This window comes from Aethalodelphis obliquidens, unplaced genomic scaffold (assembly GCF_003676395.1).
Source record: "Aethalodelphis obliquidens isolate GAN/ISIS:26980383/991018 unplaced genomic scaffold, ASM367639v1 scaffold26, whole genome shotgun sequence".
Taxonomy (NCBI): Eukaryota; Metazoa; Chordata; class Mammalia; order Artiodactyla; family Delphinidae; genus Aethalodelphis; species Aethalodelphis obliquidens.
This window is the reverse complement of record NW_020837970.1, coordinates 21,927,110-21,951,936: the sequence shown is the minus strand read 5'-3', so window position 1 is coordinate 21,951,936 and position 24,827 is coordinate 21,927,110. Positions and strand designations below refer to the sequence as shown.

The 24,827-nt window shown below is 38.0% G+C and overlaps 1 protein-coding gene across 13 annotated transcripts in view; it reads right to left on the bottom strand.

Moving 5' to 3' along the window:
- PEAK1 (pseudopodium enriched atypical kinase 1) overlaps nucleotides 1–24,827 on the bottom strand; it is a 295,050-nt gene that overhangs the window by 204,335 nt on the left and 65,888 nt on the right. For 9 of the 13 annotated variants that reach the window (XM_027123690.1, XM_027123685.1, XM_027123693.1 and 6 more), the window contains one exon: nucleotides 23,606–23,726. The exons of 3 other annotated variants lie outside the window; for them this stretch is intronic. The gene's annotated coding sequence lies outside the window, so the exon portion shown is untranslated. Of the gene's footprint in view, nucleotides 1–8,597; nucleotides 9,180–23,605; nucleotides 23,727–24,827 lie in introns of those variants that run through there. One more of the 13 variants, XM_027123699.1, reaches the window with a different exon arrangement.

The following is a 24,827-nucleotide window of genomic DNA, read 5'->3' as shown; positions in this document are numbered from 1 at the left end:
ACAGTGTATTTTCCATACTGGCTAAAAATAATTTCTAATATTGCACCCATAATCCATGTAGAAAAATCCTGAAATATCTGTCCCACTAGTGTTTATAAGGCAATTTGGTGCAGAGCAGTGATGCATCAAATTGAATTCAGTTCCTAAGTCCCATGTAGAGTAAAATCTGAAGACAGTATGTTTAAAAAAAAGAGGGGAAAAAAAACCCAGCTAGAATACATTCTGAAAACCCTTGCCTTAGCATGACCACAGCAAATAGGTGGAGCTGAGCAGCCAAGCACTTTTATATTGAGAGGATAAATGAGCAGTGATAGGGCCACAGAAGAGCCAGAAGCAGTTCAACTCCTTGTAAACTCTACATTTTCTGGGCAAATTAAAGTTCTCAAGAGGAAGTCCTACCTTCCCATTTTGGAAGTGGTTTTAAAAAGATGTTTGTGAAGTCTTTGGATCTAGTTCTCTTCAGCAATAAACAGATGAAATTTTTCTCAGCTTATAAGTTGAAAGATGATTTTTCAAACTGGGATCTGAAAATCCACCTGCATCCTACTCATTGCTTTTTTTTTACAGCTCTCCCTTTCAGTGACTAAGATTCTTTGATATGAATGTAATCAACATAAATTTTGTTAAGTTACTTGAAGTTAAAGTCATTACGAAGAATGGATTAAGGTTAAAAAATAGTTACAAATATAAGATAATAATATAAATAGGACAGAGAACTGGAGCAAACTAATTTTTCAAAAATAAACTATAACCATAGACTGCATCTAACTTCTACAGTTTAGAAACCTAATACTATATAGTTTGAATTTGCCTATTAAATGTTCTAAATTTTAAGAGAGATAGGATCTCAAAATATTCTCCACAGACTACAGGACATAAAATCTCCCCGTTTGCTAAGCCATTTCAGCCATCTATCTTAAGCACTTAACATCCTTCTCCTGCTTCCCTGGCCCACTCCCACCCAGATTCATCTTTGGATTTTAGAGAATGATATAATGAACTCCATCATTACTGGCCTATTAACTTTGAAAAAGGGACTCTCTAAAACATCAATAACAAACACTTTCAACTATTCTCTTGTGATAAAAAACCACAATACTCTGGGTCTTACTCTGGGTCTTGACAATCTTTCAAACAGATGAGTAAACACAGAATTTTTAAATTAAAGAGAAATAAAAGAAAGGACACAAAGTCCTTTATATCCAATAAAAACATAAATGCCAGAACCATTTCAAAACAACGTCATACCCACTTCATTAGAATGAAAATTAATCCACATTTTCTCCTGGCATAAATGAAACATAGGGCTAGAAAGTTTTGTTCTGAGACTCCCACACTCCTTATTTCAATTTGTACTTTCCATCTGATGACAGCATTCTCTGAATGTAGGGAATATTTCCCTCATCATAGAAACTTCCTGACTGGTAATCTAGGAGGAAAAAAATCACTCTTGGCTCCCAATCCAATAGCCTAGCAATGGTAGAAAGACGACTCCCTAAGATAGTAAGATGGTTCTGCAACTGATATTTCATTTACCCCAAAACATAGAATCAATCAGGGTCTGTATTCTTGATATTATTCTGTTTAGAAAGCAGCTTGTCATTTGGGATGTATTAAAAAAATTATCTGTGACAAATGAGTTCTTGCTATAGGCAGACGGAAGAAAAACTATTCCATGTATACTACATTTTGAAAATCCTCAGAAATTAAGTTTAGTAAGGCAAAATAATCCCAATGGATTCCACGACTATTTGCTTCGAGTAAACATATTTAACAACAAGCTACATCCAAGAATATTTATCACAATAATGGTATTCAACTATCATTTAAAGTAAGCCTTCAGAATATGCAATGAAAATCCAAATACTTCTGATAGGGCCCACTGTTTTCCACAGAAATTAATAATACCATTGGACAAATTATATTTTGAAAAGACTAAAAATAAGTAACCAGGATTTTAGAAGTAAGAACCAAAGCTTTTCATACTAAAAAGTATTCCCAAATGATTACCAACACAATGGTGAATAGCTTATATTGATTTTTTTAATAACTATAGAATCAAATATTTGGATGCTAAGTTAAACTAGTCCCTGCACTCATCAGATTACTGTTCTAAATTAAGTAAATCATTGTTGGGAAAAGGGTATATTTAAACTGAAACCAGTCAGTTAAATAAAGAAACGACCCAATGAATCATTGTAAATTCCTATGCCAATAAGATAAAAACTCAAACTTGGCTCTAATGTACTCAAAACATCTGTCTGTGTTTCTGTTACACTCAGAGTCTTTGTAAATAAGAGGCAGATAATTATGAAACAAGTTCCCTTTTATAACTTATATATAAATATGTGTAACAACTGAGCAATTTTAAACATTAGTGGAACATTATGTCAGCAACAACAAAATACACTAAAACCATAATTAAATATTTAACAGAATAAAATTAAGTATAGATTATTATTGAATTCTTTTATGTGACTACTGAAAAACTAAAACACTATACCAACTTTAAAAAAATACACTAGATTTTCCTTTTGATATAATCAGAATCATTAAAAAGAATCTGTTTTAAGGGGAAAACAACGTAATTACAAAAGCCAAAGATAAAATAATTAAAATTAAGGAAGATACAGTATGAAGATTTAAGAATTAACTGACACACTATGGACAATTAATCTTCAACAAAAGAGGTAAGAATACACAATGGGGAAAAGACAGTCTCTTCAGCAAGTGGTGTTAGGAAAGTTGAACAGGCGCATGTAAATCAATGAAGCTAGGACACACCCTCACACCTTAAACAAAAATAGACTCAAAATGGTTTAAAGACTTACAAATATAAAACAAGACACCATAAAACTCCTAGATGAGAAAATAGGCAAAACATTCTCTGACATAAATGGTATCAATGTTTTCTTAGGTCAGTCTCCCAAGGCAATAGAAATGAAAGCAAAAATAAACAAATGGGACCTATCAAACTTACAAGCTTTTGCACAGCAAAGGAAACCATAAGCAAAATGAAAAGACAGCCTATGGAGTAGGAGAAAATATTTGCAAATGATGTGACTGACAAGAGCTAATTTCCAAAATACACAAACAGCTCCTACAATTCAATAACAAAAAAGCAAACAACCCAATTGAAAAATGGGCAGAAGACCTAAGTAGGCATTTCTCCAAAGAAGACATACAGATGGCCACTAGGCACATGGAAAGATGCTCATCATCACTAATTATTAGAGAAATGTAAATCAAAACAACAATGAGGTACCACCTCACACTTGTCAGAATGGCAATTATTAAAAAGTCTACAAATAATAAATGCTAGAGAGGGTGTGGAGAAAAGGGAACCCTCTTATACTGTTGGTGGGAATGTAAATTGGTACAGCCACTATGGAAAAAGTATGGAGGTTCCTCAAAAAACTGAAACAGGGCTTCCCTGGTGGCGCAGTGGTTGAGAGTCCGCCTGCCAATGCAGGGGACACAGGTTCGTGCCCCGGTGCGGGAAGATCCCACGTGCCGCAGAGCGGCTGGGCCTGTGAGCCATGGCCGCTGAGCCTGCACGTCCGGAGCCTGTGCTCTGCAATGGGAGAGGCCACAACAGTGAGAGGCCCGCGTACCGCAAAAAAAAAAAACTAAAACAGAGTTGCCATATGATCCAGCAATTCCACTCCTGGGCATATATCCAGAGAAAACTCTAATTTGAAAAGATACATGCACCCCTACGTTCACAGCAGCACTATTTACAATAGTGAAGACGTGGAAACAACCTAAGTGTCCATCAACAGATAAATGGACAAAGAAGATGTGGTATACATACACAATGGAATATTACTCAGCCATAAAAAGAATGGAATAATGCCATTTGCAGCAACATGGATACAACTAGAGATTATCATATTAAGTGAAGTAAGTCAGAAAGAGAAAAACAAATACCATATGATATCACTTACATGTGGTATCTAAAATATGACAAATGAACATATCTATGAAACAAAAACAGACTCAAAATACAGAGAACAGGGGCTTCCCTGGTGGCGCAGTGGTTGAGAGTCCGCCTGCCAATGCAGGGGACATGGGTTCATGCACTGGTCTGGGAAGATCCCACATGCCGCGGAGCGGCTAGGCCCGTGATCCATGGCCGCTGAGCCTGCCAATGCAGGGGACACAGGTTTGAGCCCTGGTCTGGGAGGATCTCACATGCCACCGAGCAACTAGGCCTATGCGCCACAACTACTGAGCCTGCACTTCGGGGCCCGCAAGCCACAACTACTGAGCCCACATGCTACAACTTCTGAAGCCTGCTTACCTAGAGCCCGTGCTCCGCAGCGAGCCAGGCCACCGCAATGAGAAGCCTGCACACTGCAACGAAGAGTAGCCCCGGCTCTCCGCAACTAGAGCGATCCCGCACGTAGCAACAAAGACCCAATGCAGCCAAAAAAAACAAAAATACAGAGGATAGATTTGTGGTTGCCAAGGAGGAGGTGGGTGGGGGAGGGAAGGATTAGGAGTTTGGGATTAGCAGATGCAAACTATTACGTATAGGATAAGCAACAAGGTCCTACTGTATATCACAGGGAACTATATTCAGTACCCTGTAATAAACCATTATGGAAAAAAATATGAAAAAGAATATATATATGTATAATCGAGTCACTTTGCTGTACAGCAGAAATTAAACATAACACTGTAAATCAACTATACTTCAATAAAATCTAAAAAAAAAAAAGAATTAATTGATAACATATTATGGGAAAAGGGGGGAGCCCTCTAACAGTTCACCGTGACTTCACGGATGATTTAATATCACAAGTAACAGCAAAGGATCAACTCCCTCACAGCTTCTTAACAACCACTACTCTGAAGTCCAGTGGAAATGACTCTAGTCTAAAAATGGAAGCTTCACTCTCCAATAACATGGCAGAAGATCAGTTTACAGTATACCATATGGATTTTAATCCATAACTATAGGCCCATTATTATACACACATTTTTTAAAGCTTTCCAGATATGATCCTAAGTTTTCTGTTCAATGAAAAAAAGTGTATCTACCCTATACAGTTGTGGGGGTTAGAGACAATGTTTACAAAGCTTCTAGCACAGAGAACTTGCAGGGTATGTGGCACAGGTACATGTTTTGAATATACTATGAAACTGCACGTTAAACATCTTTAAAAAGAATGAAAAAAGCAAGACTTGAGGTAAAGATCTAACATCACGTAGACCAAATTTAGTAACTAACATTCATTTTTTTAAATTAACTAATTTATTTATTTATTTATTTTTGGCTGCGTTGGGTCTTTGTTGCTGCACACGGGGGCTACTCTTCGCTGCGGTGTGCGGGCTTATTGCGGTGGCTTCTCTTGTTGCGGAGCACGGGCTCTAGGTGCGCAGGCTTCAGTAGTTGTGGCACGCGGGCTCAGTAGTTGTGGCTCATGGGCTCTAGAGCACAGGCTCAGTAGTTGCGGCGCACAGGCTTAGTTGCTCTGCAGCATGTGGGATCTTCTCAGACCAGGGCTCGAACCCATGTCCCCTGCATTGGCAGATGGATTCTTAACCACTGCGCCACCAGGGAAGTCCATTAACTAACATTCTTTTTTTTTTTTTTTTTAAGATGTTGGGGGTAGGAGTTTATTAATTAATTTATTTTATTTTTGCTGTGTTGGGTCTTCGTTTCTGTGCGAGGGCTTTCACTAGTTGGGGCAAGCGGGGGCCACTCTTCATCGCGGTGCGTGGGCCTCTCACTATCTCGGCCTCTCTTGTTGCGGAGCACAGGCTCCAGACATGCAGGCTCAGTAGTTGAGCTCACAGGCTTAGTTGCTCCGCAGCATGTGGGATCCTCCCAGACCAGGGCTCGAACCCGTGTCCCCTGTATTAGCAGGCAGATTCTCAACCACTGTGCCACAAGGGAAGCCCAACTGACATTTTTTTGTACACTGTTCTGTACAAAAACTTTCTTACATTGTAACAAAATCACCAAAGGTTCTAGTCAATATAGGAGCCAAATTAAAAACATAAATAAAGAAAACAGAACAAGTAATATTTACTGGCTTCCTACTACCACACACTAGGCATAATGCTAGAGGCATATCACAACAAATCTATAATATGGTTTTATTGATGAGGAAACTGAGGCTCTGACAGCTATTTATACAGCTATTCAGTGGCAGAGCTGGGATTCAACAACAGGGTCTGAGTGATGGCAGACTATTTCCTTTCCACAATACCACACAAAATTCATAGAAAAGTATTGATAATTAAGAAATTCAGAAAGCATAAACAAAATAGGCAAGATAGTTGTTTTTGAAGCAAAGGAATTATTCTCACTTAAACATTCAGGGGACAACAAAAACACCAGTTTTAGATCACTGGAAAACTTAACTGAAAAATCTACATGCCAATTAGGCAAACAAACAAACAGAACAAGTCAAAAGCAACCATACCCCAATAAAAATTAAAAAAAAAAAAAAAGATTTAGGATCACATTTAAAAAACAAAAAAGTCGGACATAGCAAAACATCTACCATCAAGTTGCTTAATAGGTATACAAAGATACAGAAGGTATAGAAAGATTTTTAGACTACAGAAGCAGTAGCTCATGTATTAAATTTCTTCATAATCTAAAATTTAAGATATTTCTTTTTCTATAAGAAAGAAAAAAATCGGGCTTCCCTGGTGGCGCAGTGGTTGAGAGTCCGCCTGCCAATGCAGGGGACACGGGTTCGTGCCCCGGTCCGGGAAGATCCCACATGCCGTGGAGCGGCTAGGCCCGTGAGCCATGGCCGCTGAGCCTGCGCGTCCGGAGCCTGTGCTCCGCAATGGGAGAGGCCACAACAGTGACAGGCCTGCGTACCGCAAAAAAAAAAAAAAAAATGTTCTCTTAAATTTATCCTTCTAGGTCCATTTCAGAAAAATCTGTTAAATTTCCCTATGCACTCCACCTCTGGATCAAAAACAGTTGGTTAGGATTTTGACTAGGATTGCATTAAATCATGGATTTGGAAAGAATCTGTATAATACTGAGTCTTCCTAATCAGAAACATGTTTAATCTTTCTACTTATTCAAGTCTCTTTATATTCTGATGTAAAATTAAGTTTCCTTAAAATAATTCCTATACTTTTTGGGGTTTTTTCTCTCTAAATACTTATGGGATTTCTTTTTTCCATTACAGTTTCTAAATAGGTATTGCTAGAATATTGAAAAATCACTAATTTTGGTATGCTTAGTTGGTAAACAACCATGTAACTTAATATTAGTTCAGATAGGGTTTCAGGTAATTTTCTTTAGATTTTTAGGTAGATCATTGTATCACCTGCGAATAATGATAATTCTTTCTTCTCTTTTCTAATGATCATACCCCAACGTGTAGTCTCTCTGGTCCTGACTACCCTTTATTCCAGGATGAAAGCCTCCCATCTTGCCAGCTTTCTACCTGTTGCTCCTGCTTGCTCTTGTCCTCAGAAGTGGAGCATATTTAGTAGGATATACTTAGCATCACTTCCATTTACAACCCAGGTAGTCTGCTCTTTCATGGGAGGAGAATTTAGGAATTGGCTCTCTGTACCTCCATCAGTTCAGTTCCTTTTATACTGTCACTAGTAGAAATGCCTCCAAATCTGAAAAGTCCAGTAGGATACAGTTTCATATTTGTTTGTATTAATTTTGGGTCAGCAATGTTTTCTTCTATTATTTCTCTGAACAATGTATCTGCTGCATCTCTTTCTCTCTGAAAGCCCTACAATTTGTACATTTTTTGCTCCCTACCTATCCTTCCTTTATCTTATTTTCCGATCATTTTCATTGCCCCATCTTTTGCCTTTGTAGTTTGGAAAACATTTCACAAGTTTGTCTTTCTGTAGTGTCTAATTTGTTATCTACTGCATCCATAGCAGATTTTAACTTGGTCACTATAGTTTTCATCCCTCAGAATCCTTTCAGATTGCTCCCTTCTCACAACTGATATTCAGCTTTCACACCTTTTAATGACAATGTTTCTGAGAACAAAAACCTCACTAGATTGATAGGTGGGAGATCCAGCAACCAGAATGGAGGTTGGAAACGGTGGTGCTGGTAGCTGGGAACTTAGTGACTAGACCACTTATATGGACAGGCTCCTTTTAGGGAGGTACTAGAGACAAACTCTGGATCTATGAACACTGTTTACAAAGTATCAATACTTCTGGTCCAAGAGACCAGAGAGAAATTTAAGTGTTGTGCCTTGTAGGACCATTCTTATAGACTTGGCCCCTCCCAAATGAGGAGTTCTCTCTCAGGAAGGTTCTCCTCAGGTGTACTCCATCAATTACTTCTTTCATTCATCAACAATGCTGCTTAACAAAAATTATTCTGGGCTTTTTGGCATGTGAGTGGCATCAAGCTTTAGTTTCCTACACATATGCAGGTATTTCGCCATCCATCTATTCATCTATTGGTGTTTTCAATGGGAACTTAGAGTGTAAAGATTGGAAGGTGTGTTTTGTCTGCTATTTTGACCAACACTATTATCTGTATTCTTGCCACTATACAATAATATACTTTTAATTAATCCATGCTTCTAGATAATATTTTCTGATTTCCATTTCACCAATTCAAAGGGACTTACCAACATGCCATCCCTCACACCCCAATCATCACACTTCAGGATACAAATGCCACACAAATAACACCCCTTCCTAAGGGGTCTTTTACCAGGTCAGGTACGATGATAACTGGTGAGATCCCAGAAAGCAAAGTAGAAAGAATTAACAGTGACCAAGGAGGGCTGCATGAAAGACTGCATGATCAGATATAACTTCTCACAGATGAAGCAAAGAAGTCTCCTGAAAAAAGAGATAACCACACAGTACTGCATCCACTTGCCCTACAACCAAAGAGCTTCAGGAGCAGAGGGTCTGCTTCATCCACATCTGTATGACAAAAACCATGCTTGACACAAAGAATCTAACCATGCACAGCTTGCTGAGCTAAACTCCACATGGCTGGTAGGCCAAGGTATTTGGTAATGAGGGCTCACCTTCACAGTCTCTCATCAAAAATCTCCCTTTACAGAGAAGTTTACTAGGAACAATGGCAGCTTTTCCACTCATGAGTCCCTTCTCAGTGGAGGACTGATAGCAACCTGTTTTGGTTTTATCTTATTCATAGACAAATAAATTGGGAGCTTACAAATCATGCCCATAAAAGCAACTCCTCAGGCCAGTTAGGTGGCCACATTGCTTACATGGAAAATGGTCTGTGAGCCCTCATGCACAGCTCAAAGGAGTATAAACTGTCTAGTCTTTCTACAGAGCAATCTGGTAATACTTAGCAAACTTAATAATGGAAACCCAAAAACCCACCAATCCCACTCTTCAGTATATATCTCCATAAAATAAAACAAAGATTATTACTGTAGCATTGTTTATGGAACATAAACATCAGTAGGGGAGTATAGGTAAGATGGATACGTAGCATGCATGGATAAGAGTATGAACATAGAATACAACAGTCAGAAGTAAGGAACCAGAATTACATACAGCCACAGGATAAATCATTTAAATGCAGGGCTGAATTTTTTTAAAAAGAATAAAGTAAGATGTACAGTCAATGCCATTTATGAAAATTACAAACTATACACAGAAAACACTATGTATTTTCCAAAGATATAGAAAGATCTAAAGACGTATATTAGGGATTTCCCTGGTGGCACAGTGGATAAGCCTCTACACTCCCAATGCAGGCGGCCTGGGTTCGATCCCTGGTCAGGGAACTAGATCCCACATGCATGCCACAACTAAGAGTTCACATGCCACAACTAAGGAGGCTGTATGCCACAACTAAGGAGCTGGCAAGCCGCAATTAAGACCCAGAGCAACCAAATAAACAAATAAATATTTTAAAAAATAAAATAGGGCTTCCCTGGTGGCGCAGTGGTTGAGAGTCCACCTGCTGATGCAGGGGACACGGGTTCGTGTCCCGGTCCAGGAGGATCCCACATGCCACAGAGTGGCTGGGCCCGTGAGCCATGGCCGCTGAGCCTGTGTGTCCGGAGCCTGCACGTCCGGAGCCTGTGCTCCACAATGGGAGAGGCCACAACAGTGAGAGGCCTGCATACCGCAAAAAAAATAAATAAATAAATAAAATAAAGATGTATACTAACTAGATTAGAGTGGGTGCTTATGGGAGGAAGCAAAATGAGTAGAAACAGGGAAATGAGTGGGATAAAAATAACAACAAAATAACCAATCAAGACATGGGTCTAGCCCTTGGGATGCCAAAAGTGAGAAGCATGACTCTTCTCCTAAAGTTTGGGAAATAGGTAGGGGAGAAAAGGAAATCCAAATAAACTCACCTGGGACAATATATTCGTAAGAGCTCTACTTAAACAAAAAACTGTTCTAAGTATGCTAAGACAAAATTAATATCATTTATTTTTAAAGGAGCCAGGAATATTTTACATATTTGAGAGAAAAATTCAGTAAATATTGATTTTTTTAAATCAAGAAAGTATGATCATTAAGATTATAATCCATAATCTAAAGCAACCATATGACCAAACTGACCAAACAGAGAATTTGATGATTTGTCTGAAATTAATAGGTCTATAACATCCTGAGATTAATCTGAGTACAACACCTGCCATATAAAGACCCTGAAGATAAAATCCCAAACAGGGGATACACTATAACCTGGCACAGAGAATCTACACAAACTCAATTTTTAATTTACACACTTGTCATAGAAATCATGTTACAAAATGTTTATACCACGGACCAATTCCTGTGAATGAAATAACATCTAAAACCATGGCATCATGTAGAAAATGAACTTTAGAAAATTAAGTAGGAAGAAAGTCACTGTTCAGTACCCCTTTATTAGTATAGCACTGATACAAACACAGTCTTAAACAGAAAGGGTGGGGAGAAAAAATCTGGAACACATTTCATCCTTGAAATGGACAAAGAGGAAGAAACTATTTTAGCATTTCACACAACACAGCTGAGCAGGAAGAGCAAGAACTTAAAAAATCACTTCCCTTGGCATATTGGTCTATTCTCATTAAATTACAACTGAATCTGCCAGTGATGCTTTACAATATAATAGGTTCTTCAGGATGTCGTTAGCAAAATAATCTGAATTGGATGTGCCATTACACAGCTTTCTGAAATCTATAATAAATGATCTGGGGGAAGAGGGAGGTCATTATTTTTCAAGTGTACAAAACAGTAGAAATTTCAAGCTTTTTTTGCTACTGAACCCAAACTATACACCAAAGGATGTAAAATGAGCAACAATAATCAAATCAACAAATGCACAATTAATACAACAGACAAAGGGAGTAGCCTTCTCTAAAGACTGCAATCCTGTGTGATGCAGATTTAATTTAGGTCACAGAAAATTCTACAAAGACCTGACAGCTTCTGCTTTGACTGGATGAAACTTGCTGCATACATCAGCATAAATAGTTAGCTTCAACCCTACCTACTACACCAAGCAAAATCAAGTAACCTTCCTAAAGCTGAGAGAGGAAGCTACAGCTTTACCTCCACCTTGAATTGTAGGGATCTTCTGATTTATCCTAGAAATGGTGCTCTCTTTCAGAAACTGATGATTATAGTAAAGAAAACCCACAGCTTAAAAAGAGCCCCCAGAAAGAAATCTATAAAAGGTAGGCTCTCCAACTAGAAGCACGCTTTAAATAATTAAGTCTTTCTGGCTTCTGTTGAGTATCCTTAACAGGGTAGCTGTGGAACACCATATCACTGATCTAATGTCACTTGTGTTTGCATTCTAAAAACCTCCCACACACACACCAAAAAAAAAAAAAAAAAAAAAATTCGTAAAACAAAAAATAGCTTTTTAGAATCACTTCAGTACACCTCTAAAAACCACATCCTATAATAAAGTTTAAATACAATGTTTGAGGGTTGAAAAATTTAATCCACAGGTCAGAACTAGTCTGTCTATACTAATATAGGAAACCAAGATAAAATACAACTGCTAATAAATTAATTATTTAACATTAAATTGCTCACTAATTAAAGAAACATTCTTTCCTACGGTAAAAAAAAAAAAAAAAAAAAATCCCCTAAATCGCAAAAACAATGCAGAGTTTGAAATAAGTTGCTGAAATAGGTGTAACATACACAATGTTGGGTTTTTAAAAAATATTTATTTACTTATTTGGTTGCACCAGGTCTTACTTGTGGCAGGCGGGCTCCTTAGTTGTGGCTCCAGGGCTCCTTAGTTGTGGCATGCAAACTCCTAGTTGCAGCACGCATGTGGGATCTAGTTCCCTCAACAGGGATCGAACCCAGGCCCACTGCATTGGAAGCGTGGAGTCTTATTCACTGCACCACCAGGGAAATCTCCATAATGTTGTTAATGTGAAATTTTGAAACTTATAAAAGCACCATATAATATGATACACAAATATTTAGTAAACTATAAAAACATGCATAGGTTTGAAAAACAGCAAATTCATAAAACTGATTACTTCTGAGACAGGGAGAGGGATGAGACTGGGAGGGATGCACAGGGGTCTCAACTACCTTGATTTTATAATCTGTGTATTTATAAGATAAACTGGTAATATATTTTTGGTAGGCACTTTATATATTGGTCAATATGTTAGTCTTAATATGGATCTGCATGCTTCAAATATCTTATAATTTTTAAAAAAGAAAACAAAACACACAAAATTAACTCAAAATAGATCACAAAGCTAAATGTAAAACACAAAACTAAAATTCTGGAAAATAACAGGAAAAAAATCTAAGTGACCTTGGCTTTGATGATGACTTTTTTTTTTTTTAAAGATTTTTTGATGTGGACCATTTTTAAAGTCTTTATGCAATTTGTTACAATATTGCTTCTGCTTTATGTTTTGGTTTTTTGGCCGTGAGGCATGTGGGATCTTGTGGGATCTTACCTCCCTGACCAGGGATTAAACTTGCATCCCCTGCACTGGAAGGCGAAGTCCTAAGCACTGGACCACAAGGGAAGTCCCTAATGATGACTTTTTAGATACTACACCAAAAGCATGATCCAAGTAATAAAGAAACCTATAAGTTGGACTTCATTAAAATTAAAAACTTCTGTTCTGTGAAAGACATAGTTAATGAAAAGACAAGTCACGCACTGGGAGAAATATTAGCAAAAGTAAATCTGATAAAGGAGTGTTACCCAAAATATACAAAGAACTCAAACTCAACAATAAGAAAACAAAAACATGATTAAAAGTAGATGGTGGGGGGGCTTCCCTGGTGGCACAGTGGTTGGGAATCTGCCTGCCAATGCAGGGAACACAGGTTCGAGCCCTGGTCTGGGAAGATCCCACATGCCACGGAGCAACTAGGCCCGTGAGCCACAACTACTGAGCCTGCGCATCTGGAGCCCGTGCTCTGCAACACGAGAGGCCGCGATAGTGAGAGGCCCACGCACTGCGATGAAGAGTGGCCCCCGCTTGCCGCAACTAGAGAAAGACCTCGCACAGAAATGAAGACCCAACACAGCCAAAAATAAATAAATAAAGAGTGAAGTAAGTCAGAAAAAGAAAGACAAATACCGTATGCTAACACATATATATGGAATCTAAGAAAAAAAAAATGTCATGAAGAACCTAGGGGTAAGATAGGAATAAAGACACAGACCTACTAGAGAATGGACTTGAAGATATGGGGAGGGGGAACGGTAAGCTGTGACAAAGTGATAGAGTGGCATGGACACATATACACTACCAAACGTAAAATAGATAGCTAGTGGAAAGCAGCCTCATAGCACAGGGAGATCAGCTCCATGCTTTGTGACCACCTAGAGGGGTGGGATAGGGAGGGTGGGAGGGAGGGAGACGCAAGAGGGAAGAGATATGGGAACATATGTATATGTATAACTGATTCACTTTGTTATAAAGCAGAAACTAACACACCATTGTAAAGCAATTATACTCCAATACAGATGTTTAAAAAAATAAAAAATAAATAGATGAGCATTTAAAAAAAAAGTAGATGGGGGACTTCCCTGGTGGTGCAATGGATAAGAATCCGCCTGCCAATGCAGAGGACATGGGTTCGAGCCCTGGAAGATCCCACATGCCACGGAGCAACTGAGCCCATGTGCCACAACTACTGAGCCTGTACTCTAGAGCCCGTGAGCTGCAACTACTGAGCCTGCGAGCCACAACTACTGAGCCTGCGCACCACAACTACTGAAGCCCATGTGCTGCAACTACTGAAGCCCGCATGCCTAGAACCTGCACTCCGCAACAAGAGAAGATACCTCAATGAGAAGCCTGCACACCGCAATGAAGAGCAGCCCCTGCTTGCCACAACTAGAGAAAGCCTGCAGGCAGTAACGAGAACCCAACAAAGCCAAAAAAAAAAAAAAAAAAGGAGATGGGACTTCCCTGGTGGTCCAGTGGTTAAGACTCTGTGCTCCCAATGGAGGGGGCAAGGGTTTAATCTCTGGTCAGGGAACTAAGATCCTGCATGCTACGTGGCACAACAAAAAAATAAATAAATAAATAAAAAGTAAACAAAAGACCTAAAGACACCTAACCAAAAAAGATATACATGTGAAAAAATAAACACATGTAAAGATGCTCAACATCATAGGCCATTAGGGAATTGCAAATTAAAACAATGAGATACTACACGATACACCTATTAGAATGGCTAAAATTCAAAACACTGACAACACCAAATGCTGACAAGGATGTGGAGCAACAGGAACTCTCATTCATTGCTGGTAAGTATGCAAAATGGTACAATCACTTTGGAAAACAGTTTGGCAATTTCTTACAAAGCTAAACTGAGTCTTATTATATGATCTAGCAATTGCAGTCTGATTTGAGAACCAATGTCCACAAAAAAATCTGCACATGAATGTTTATAGCAGCTTTATTCATAATTGCAAAAACCTGGAAGAAATCAAGATATCCTTCAATTGGTAAATGGATAAACTATGGTAAATGCACACAATGAAGTATTATTCAGCAATGAAAATAAACGAGTTATCAAGTCACAAAAAGACATGGAGGAAACTTAAGGTTCCTAAAGGTATATTGCTTATATACCTAAAGGTATATTGCTATGTGAAAGAAGCCAGTGTGAAAAGACTATATTATATGGTTTTAACTATATGACAGTCTGAAAAAGGCAAAACTATAGAAACAGTAAAACGATGAGTGGCTGTATCAGCAGTCTGGGGGCAAGAGAGGGAGGGATGAACAGGTAGAACACAGAGGATTTACTGGGCAGTAAAACTATTCTGTATGATACTATAATGGTAGACCTAGGACATTATGAATTTGTCAAAACCCATGAAGGTGTACAACATAAAGAGTGAACCCTAATGCAAACTTTGGGCTTTAGTTCATATAATATATCAATATTGGTTCATTAATGGTAACAAATGTACCACTATTCTGCTTCAACCTTAAATGAGTGTACTGCAATTCAGTTTTAGCACTAACCACTCAGAGTTAGTCTAGAACCCACAAACCAAAGGGCATTATCCCAAACAAGACTGCACTTACTTTAGATGCCAGCCACACTTCAGGGATCTCCAGGCCACCTGCATTTCTAATTAACTGGCCACAAATTCAGAGATTTCTATGATCACTTCAGTTTGATAACTTGCTAGGACAACTCCCATAACTCAGAAAAGCATTATACTTATGATTATAGTTTTATTATAAAGGATACACATATTGCAAGGTCTGAGATGGTCCTGAATGAAGGGCTTCCATGCCCTCTCCCCATGAGTGAGGGTGCATCATCCTCCCAACACATCAATATCTTAACCAATCAAAAAACGCCACTGAGCTTTGGTGTCCAGAGTTTTTATTAGGGTTTCATTACATAGGCATAATTGACTAAATCACTGGCCACATGATTAAACTCAATCTCCAAACCTTCTCTACCTCCCCAGAAGTCAGACTGGCCCAAAGTCCCAACCCTCTAATCATGTGGTTGGTGTTTCTGGTGACCAGGCCCCATCCTGAAGTTACCTAGAGGAACACCATGAATTGCCATATTAGCATAACAAAAGCACATCTCATTCATCCAAAAACTAAGTTAATATCCTCACTGTGCAAGAATCTTCTCTTAATTTTTTGACAAAATATTAAAGCACAGTTTAATGACACAAACTCTTTTAGCTTCCTAAGAGGCCAGTGATACAAAAGGGATGAAAGGAAGGGAGTACTGACTAGAAGGCAACTTTCAAGGGGAGCACATTTCACAACTAGCTCAGATTGGAAATCACATCAAATAAAAGTTATCAAAAAGAATCAAAAGAGGGCTTCCCTGGTGGCACAGTGGTTAAGAATCCACCTGCCGGGCTTCCCTGGTGGCGCAGTGGTTGAGAGTCCGCCTGCCAATGCAGGGGACGCGGGTTCGTGCCCCGGTCCGGGAGGATCCCGCATGCCGTGGAGCGGCTGGGTCCGTGAGCCAGGGCCGCTGGGCCTGCGCGTCCGGAGCCTGTGCTCCACAGCGGGAGAGGCCACAGCGGTGAGAGGCCCGCGTACCGCAAAAAAAAAAAAAAAAAAAAGAATCCACCTGCCAATGCAGTGGACATGGGTTCGAGCCCTGGTCCGGGAAGATCCCACATGCCACAGAGCAACTAAGCCCGTGCACCACAACTACTGAGCCTGTGCTCTAGAGCTGGCGTGCCACAACTACTGAGCCCGCGTGCCACAACTAATGAAGCCCACATGCCCAGAGCCCGTGCTCCACAACAACAGAAGCCACCACAATGAGAAGCCCGTACACCGCAATGAAGAGTAGCCCCCGCTCACAGAAACCAGAGAAAGCCTGCGCACAGCAATGAAGACCCAACACAGCCAAAAATAAATAAATAAATTTATTTTTTAAAAAAAAAGAATCAAGAGAAACCAATGCCATGTTTGCTAACATTGAGGCATATGTCAATATAAAACCCAGAACTGGCATACTGTTAATATAAAACCCATTTAAATCCATTTTTAAATGCATACATTGGTTATAGCACATAACAATGGTTATGATCTATCATGATCAAATGGAATCCATACTGAATGAATTAACAGTAGGGGAATAAAATGGAATGTAAATCAAGTTGCATTCTTTCCAAAACCTGCCGCTTTCCATAGAGTTAAGTGAAGGAGCAAGGACTCAAAAACTATGTCACAAACCAAAGCGTTGAGGGTCAAAAATTATATTTTATAGAACTGTCATTTTCCTCACCAACACCAATAAATAAGTTATTAAATCTACCCTTTTGGCAAAATAAAGTCATTTCAATAGAACTAAAAGTTCTACAGTTTCAATGTCAACTCTTCTAAAAATAAACGTTGCTGCCGTGCCTCATAATTCAAATTGCAGCAGCAGATCATTATTCTGTTTTATTCTTTTGACACATTTTAACTCATTTTATAAACCAAGAATTTGTTTCTGTTCTATAATCCTCGAAAAAAATGTTTATGGGAAGGCAATTTCATTTTGCTAGGTTGACAGTGACAGTCCCTTGGGGGAGAGACCAACTCAAGCAGGACTGAAGCAGCTGTTAGGAGCCAATTTTCCTACCTGTTAATTGCTTTTGTGACTAGGCTGCACCAGCTCAGACATCCACCTGGCAAGCAGTAGGTAAATCGAAATAGTCATATCTCAGGAGTTTGAAAATTAGAAGGCTTTCCCCTTTCCTCTGAAAGAATTTAACTAGGGAACAGAACAGCAAAGGAAGAGAAAAACGTCAAAAGTACATAAACATTTATTGCAAAAACACTCATTGTACCTTCCTGATTACCAGAAAATAAAGAAATAAAGAAAAGAAAAAGCTTTAAAAAAAAGAATTTTATAAGCAGCCAATAGAAAAAGCATTCTTTTCGTCATTCAACAAATATTAACTGGAATGCCTACTATGGCAGACATTGTTCTAAGTGCTGGGGATACAGCATTAAACAAAACAGAATGTCTATGTCCCCAACAGAGGAGATAAACAAGAAATAAATAACTATCAGTTAGTCATTAGGTGTTAAGAAGAAAATAAAATATGGCCATTTGATAGTGTTGGAGAAGCACTAATTTATAGTGAGTTGTCAAGGAAAACCTCTTTGAAGAAGGAACATTTAAAGCTGAGACTTAAAAATGACAAGAAGGATACAGCCAAGCAACAGTCTGGGGGAAAACGATTCCCACAGAGCTACAAGTAGTAGAAGTCCCTGAAGCTAGAATGACTTTACAGAACAGAAAAGAAGGTCTATGTGGCTGGAGTTTCATGAATAGGGTTAAGAATGACAGCAGATAAGGTCTCCTTCAAAATGCCACAGCCATTTCGAAGTCATCAGTTGGGAAGATAAAAATAAAACTGTGACCAATGAGCTATTCATGGGAACTCGCTTTTGGACTAGTAATGACCACCAGGAAACTGTCAATAGAAAAAAAAAGAAACATGAGTTAAGGAATGTCCCAAGGGCAGAGGTTTCTGAATCAGAAAGGATCAGCATCACAGTCTTAGCAGAACCAGTGTTTCAGTCACTCTAAGAGCAATAATGTTCTAAGTAAGATCAATATCTAAGGCTGGCATGTTAAAACACAGAAATCATAAATGAACTCTAGACGGAAATGAATGTTTCTGGACATGCTTGTCCTAATCCCTGCCAGATCTACTTATTCCAGATAGTCCAGAGATAGATCTCTTTTTAAAATTTAAATATAAACAATGGATACCATAAAATAATACCTGCCTAGAACAGAAATTTTTGAAAAGTTTGTCATGGGTAATGCTTTTCCTAGAATCACAAATTAGGATTTAAAAAAAAAAAAAATTAGTAAGTACTGGTAAGCACAAAATAAGTCTTTGAGTTTAAAAGCATCTATAACATTAAACAATGCTATATTTTAAAAATAAAACACATCTATTAAAATAGAACTCATCTTATTTGAAGGACAAACTATATTTTCCAGCACTGAAAGATTCACGGATATACAGCACTGCTGCATAATGCCAACAAGATTTTTTGTAATGGTCTATAATGTAAAAATTCCCGAACCATGCTTACTGCTATTGAATAGACACATTTCTCTACAAAAGCATTTTGGTAAGGCTCTATTCATTTTGGGACAAAAGAATAGAAAAATAATGGAGATCAAAAGCTTGCTTTAGATGAGGTATGTGGCAATGTGTCTTCAAGCCACATGCTATTTTAAAAAAAAGAACACTGGCATCTAGAATCCTACCTCTAACACTAAATTGAACCTCAGTTTTCCTCATCAGTAAAATGAGGATAATACCAACTCCTTTCACAAGATTGAGAGGAAGATTAAATGAAACGTAATAGGTGAAGATTAATGGAATCCAGTCTTACACGGTAATCACAATATCCATTAAAGGAATAGGGGCAAACACATGTTAAAAAAAGAGAGAGAGAAAATAATAAATTATAGGTTATAAGCAATAAATACAATGTAAATAGTACTCCTCCCGTTGAATATACTACAGGCCAAACTCCTCTGTTTTACCTATGAAGAAATAAAAGCTCAGAGAGGTTAAGTGACCAGCCCAAAGTTAAAAAGCAGGCAGAAAAGGGGCTAAAATCTTGCTTAACTACTAAATGTGGCATACATTTTATAGAGGACTTTCACATACAAGATCCAGTTGATCTTCACTATGAGGTAGTTAATTTGACTCATGAGAAAACCCAAGGCACCAAAGTTAGCTAGCCAGTTAGTGATGGAACCATGAGTAAAACCTGGGACACTGAATACTGCTTGTCTTAAGACAGAGACTGAAAGCCTTTCTTACTCATAACTTGACTAATACAAAAAACTATGCCTTAGCAAGCAATCACATTCTTGTACTCAATTAATAATTATGTTAAAGTCATACTACAAAGACATAGATGTTTCCATTCTGTATTTAATAGAATCAATCAGCTTCTTAACATAAAAATGCTCAAATCAAAGACAAGTTTTTTGACATATTTCCCAAACTAAAACCTCAGTAGATACTGGTTTAGTGCACGGCAGCAAGAATTATTTTTATTCTGTTTGTTCATAGATTATTTAAACAGGACAGCTGGGTTAGTGAGTTGCTGAATATTTTATCATATCAAGCAGTACGTTGTTTCTATCACTGATGACCCCAATATTCACATTCTTAAAAATTACTTAATCCTTTAAATTGCCCTTTCTTTCATGTAAGATTCTGTAGTTAACCCGTAGGTCAATCAGTTCTTGTACTTAAGATGATTCACTTTCATAAAATAATTATGCTACAAATACTGCATTATTATGCAGCTGAAGGGACAGGCTGGGAAACTGATTAAAAGGACTCAAGTAGAGATGAGCCAATTGAAAAATACAGCATCTAAATAATAGTTACATTTACAGTACATTTTTCTGAATGTCATTAAAAATATATATACATCTGCTTGATATTCCAAATTCTTGCTTTAAAAGGGATCAAGCTTTGAAGGAAGATTTCTAGGTTTAACAAGAGAACATGGCACAGCAATGTAGGAGGTCAGAGCTCAGCTACCATGAAGGTTTTCAGACCGTTTGTGCAAATAAGAGCGTGTTCCCCGAGTTCCAAACAGGTCTCTGCTCAAAACCACGTTCAAAGATGTGAAAATGGAGGGCCAAATGCATAAAAGTAATTTCTGAGTTTTGCAACTAATAACTGGCAACATTATTTTTGGGTGAGTGAGAGAAAAGAACCATTACATTAACACACAAATGAGCAGCAATCACTCACACTACCTTCCTATGTAAGAGAAGAATAAATATATAACTGGGGTGGGGATCAAGCACTTGAAATAGTTATGGCCAGAGATTACCATCAAAGTAACTGCTTAGCTCAGTTCATAAGACTTCACTTGGACTCATCAAGGATTGTCATCCAAAAGGCACAGCCTGAATGTACTAAGCTTTCTGGTGAATTGAGATTGTGCATACACCTTAAGGTACGTTGCTTGCCTGTCTTCTGAGCATTTTTAAAACTATATTTGATAATAATGCAATTTTGAATCCCTTTTACCTAGTGTTAATTTTATAGTATACTTTTTAGGTAGACAAAACACTCAGTAAATATGTTAGAGATTCAACTGATAAAACAAGGCCCAGCTTGTGAAAAAGCAACACTACAGGTAACACTTGATCCTCACAGCTTCCTCAGCCATAGCTCTAAAAAAGCCACACAATTCAGAATGATCATGCTGAAGCATCTTATGAATTAATACAGATAAATTCTGTATTAATCCATTTTGTTCTGTATTAAAATTATCTAAAATTGATCATTTGAAATTCACTGTTATGTAGCATAATCAATAATTGAAATACTCCATTCCTCAATCACCTTGGTTATGCAGGAGTTTTCTGCAAACATAGTTCTCTAGAGAAATTCACATTTAAAGTGTTCCACTAATTACAGTCTTCATTCAACACACATTTATTAAGCACTTATTGTGTACCACGCACTATCAGTACAAGAAACAGCATGCTGAATCAAATTAGCCCTTGCCTTTGGAGGCAGAGGGCATGGCTTACAGAAAGGCAAATATTACATAATGCAACAAGTGCTATAAAAAATGTGCACTAATCACTGAGCATTAAACGATTAGTAGGAGTTTGGTAAATATACTAGAGATTGCTCATGAGGAGAGGGGAGTAGGACAGACCTACAGCCTGTGCAAAGTTGTATAGGTAGAAAAGAGTACTTATTTGGCAGGGCAACAACAGAGCTCAATAATAGCAAAAGTAAGCAATGACCAGAACAGGGCACAAAGGATCTTCAAAAAGCCACGTCAGGAGTTTAGCCTTTATCTCAACGAAAATGTGAAGCACTAAAAAGTTTCAGGCAGGGATGTGATAATGATTTTGGTTTAGAGAAATCCTTCTGGCTATACAACAGAAGGAAGGAATAAACTTGGAGGCAACTAAATCTAGTAGATTTATTAAAAGACTATTAAAATCACTACTACCCTTAGATCAAGGCAACAGGATCTGGCCTTCCTGTGGCCACACCTCTCTCCATGTAATAAGCAGAGAAAAGGGCCAAGAGGAAGTGTCACTTTACTTGGTCTCACCCCAAGAGACCACTTTCCACCGACCTGGAATCCCAGAACTCCTAGCCTAAATGGCAGAGCCCATTTCCAGGAAAGGTCCTCATGCAGGTATGTGCAACCCCAGGCCTGAAAGGTAGCCAAGGGGCAGTTGCTGAGGGAAGATAGGGGCTGTGGAGAAAGCTTAGACATTTTACCACAATTTTAAATATATATATGTATGTATATATATAATATTTGTAATATTGTATATATTATAAATAAACATTTAAGAAATATTTTATTGCGGTAAAATATATTTTATAATATATAAGTTTATATATACATAAGTATATATAATATATACAATATTACAATATTGCATATATTATATGCAATATTGAAAATTAGCAGTTTCATACCATACTCATGTATAAATGAATATTTGTGCCTAGAAACCTAACTTTTTTAATGATATATAGTCCTGATCTGAAATTTTTAATTTTTTAACTTTTTGAGAATTTCTGAAGAATGCTCTGACAGAAAATATTTCCCCTATAAAACAGACATACTAAAGTCAGGATCAACATACTAGAAAGTCAAAGCAATTTGAAGACAGATAAGCCAACCAGGTGTTGATAACAGGCTGGTGAAACAAAAAAGAAAAATCATTTAGTGAAGGATCAATGTGTGGCTAAAGGCAGATATTTGTTATACACAAATGAGCTACTGTATTGCACAGCTCTTCTCATGAGTGTACAGAGATGCATTACCCTCACATTAAATAAAGACTCAGTGAGCAAAACACTGTGGCAAGCATCTGTTGGCTAATGACAAAGAAAACCATAGACCCTTTGAAGCCAATTTCCATCCAGCTGTAAGCATGGAAGCAGCAAACACACATACTGCTTTTCAATATCAATCCCAAATAACCATGAAAAAGAAGCTCCTCGGCTTTCAAAGGCATTACAAGTATTAATTACATATGCTAAACAATACACTTAGAAAAAGTTAACTCTAAATAAGCAGATATCGAAATATATAACTGCATTTTATTCTCATTCCACCTTTCTTTGTCTCCATATCCATAGTAAGGAGAACTGGCCTACAGAAGGCACTAAACAAAACTGTAAACTAGGCAAAGTTTGTCTTCTGCATCCAATCACTTACATTATCAGTTACTTTTTTCTGTCTTTATTTCACTACCTTTTCCTGCCTACCCTAATCCCAAAATTCTTTTATTTTCCAGGACCTCTGCTGTAACGTTCTCTGAGGCCCGCCTTGGCCTCCCTCGCTCCTGTGTTGAATTTATTTATCTATATTTTTCTCAATGCATGTGACCTGATAAAAGAACAGCACCTGCAAACATCCATAACTCCCTTCCTTTTGCCTCTCCTTCCATCCAGGACTAATGCTTTCACCTAAGCTCAAGACCACACTCTCTCTTGCCTTCTCAGAAACCTTTGAAATACCCTTTATCTTACCAATGTATTCAACTTTCTCTCTTCACTAGTATCTTTCCTTCATTACATAAACACATTTAAGTCTCTACCTAAAAAAACAACAAAACCTTTAGCTTAAAAGGCAAATAAATCCTACTATATAGAACTTACCCTATGGTGTCCTCCCTTTCGTCTCTGCCCTCATGCAAATTCCCTCTCCAGTCCACAGCAATACGACTTCTGCTAACACCATTATATTAATCCAAGAGTTCTTAACCTAGGGCAGTAGGGTCTGTGGATAGAATTCAGAAGATCCATGAACTTAGATGGCAAAATAAATTATTTCTTTATTTTCTCCAAACCTCTAAAATTACTAATATATATACTGTACTTACAAATTTACTAAATTACTATTGGCCTGCCACTATATCTTGTTGTGTAGTATGTTAATTAAGCACATATTACTTTATCACAATTTGTTTGGTAATGATATTTTAGTATAATTGCTTTCCTTTGTAATCCTATGTATTTTATTTCATCCATCTGGGGCAAACTGTATTTTCCGAACATGCTGCAAAAATATCTCCCATTCCACATGCTCTTCTATGATGTCAATTTGCCACTTCCCCATAAAGAGGTAGAGCCTAATTCCCTTCTCCTTAAATCCAGAGTGGCACTTAACTTGCTAGTAACCAAGAGAGTGTGGTGGAAGTGACACTGAGTGACTTCTAATGCTGGTTAAGGAAAAGTCATGCAGGTTCTGGGACTAGGTTTGGGGTGATTTGTTAAACAGCGATTAACCAGCGATTACCAGAACAAAATTCAGTACCTGGAACTAGAGTACTAACATAACAAAAACATGTGATACTGGCTTTGGGATTGGGTGGTAGACACAAGGTGGAAGGGCCCTAAGAATCTCATTAGCAAAAGCTTGATGAGCCTTGGGAAGGTTACTGGAGAAGCCTTAAAGGAGTGAGTAAAATGCTCTCAGAAGCTGGAGGAAAGAAGACCCTTGTTAAAAAGCGGCAGAAAATTTAGTAAAACTGTTGCCTGTGCTAAGTTAAAAAGCAGAAAATGTTGATAATGAACTGTTACTTCTAGCTAAGGTAATTCCCAAGCAGAAGGTCCAAAGTGTCAACTGATTTCTTTTATATGTATAGTATTGTAGAAGGTACAGATAGAGAGATGAGTTAAAGAAAGTATTCTGTTTTCAAGCAAAATTTAAGGAAATATAAAGGAACCAGCAATTGCTGGGTTCAAAAGTAAAACTATTTTCACCTACAATCTCTCGCAGCAGAGAATGCTCAAAGTAAGAAAAGGTCTGAAGACAAAGATCAAATAGAGGGTGCTGAAAGGAAAATCTGGTCTCCAGGAAGAGAGGAAGCCAACGGTG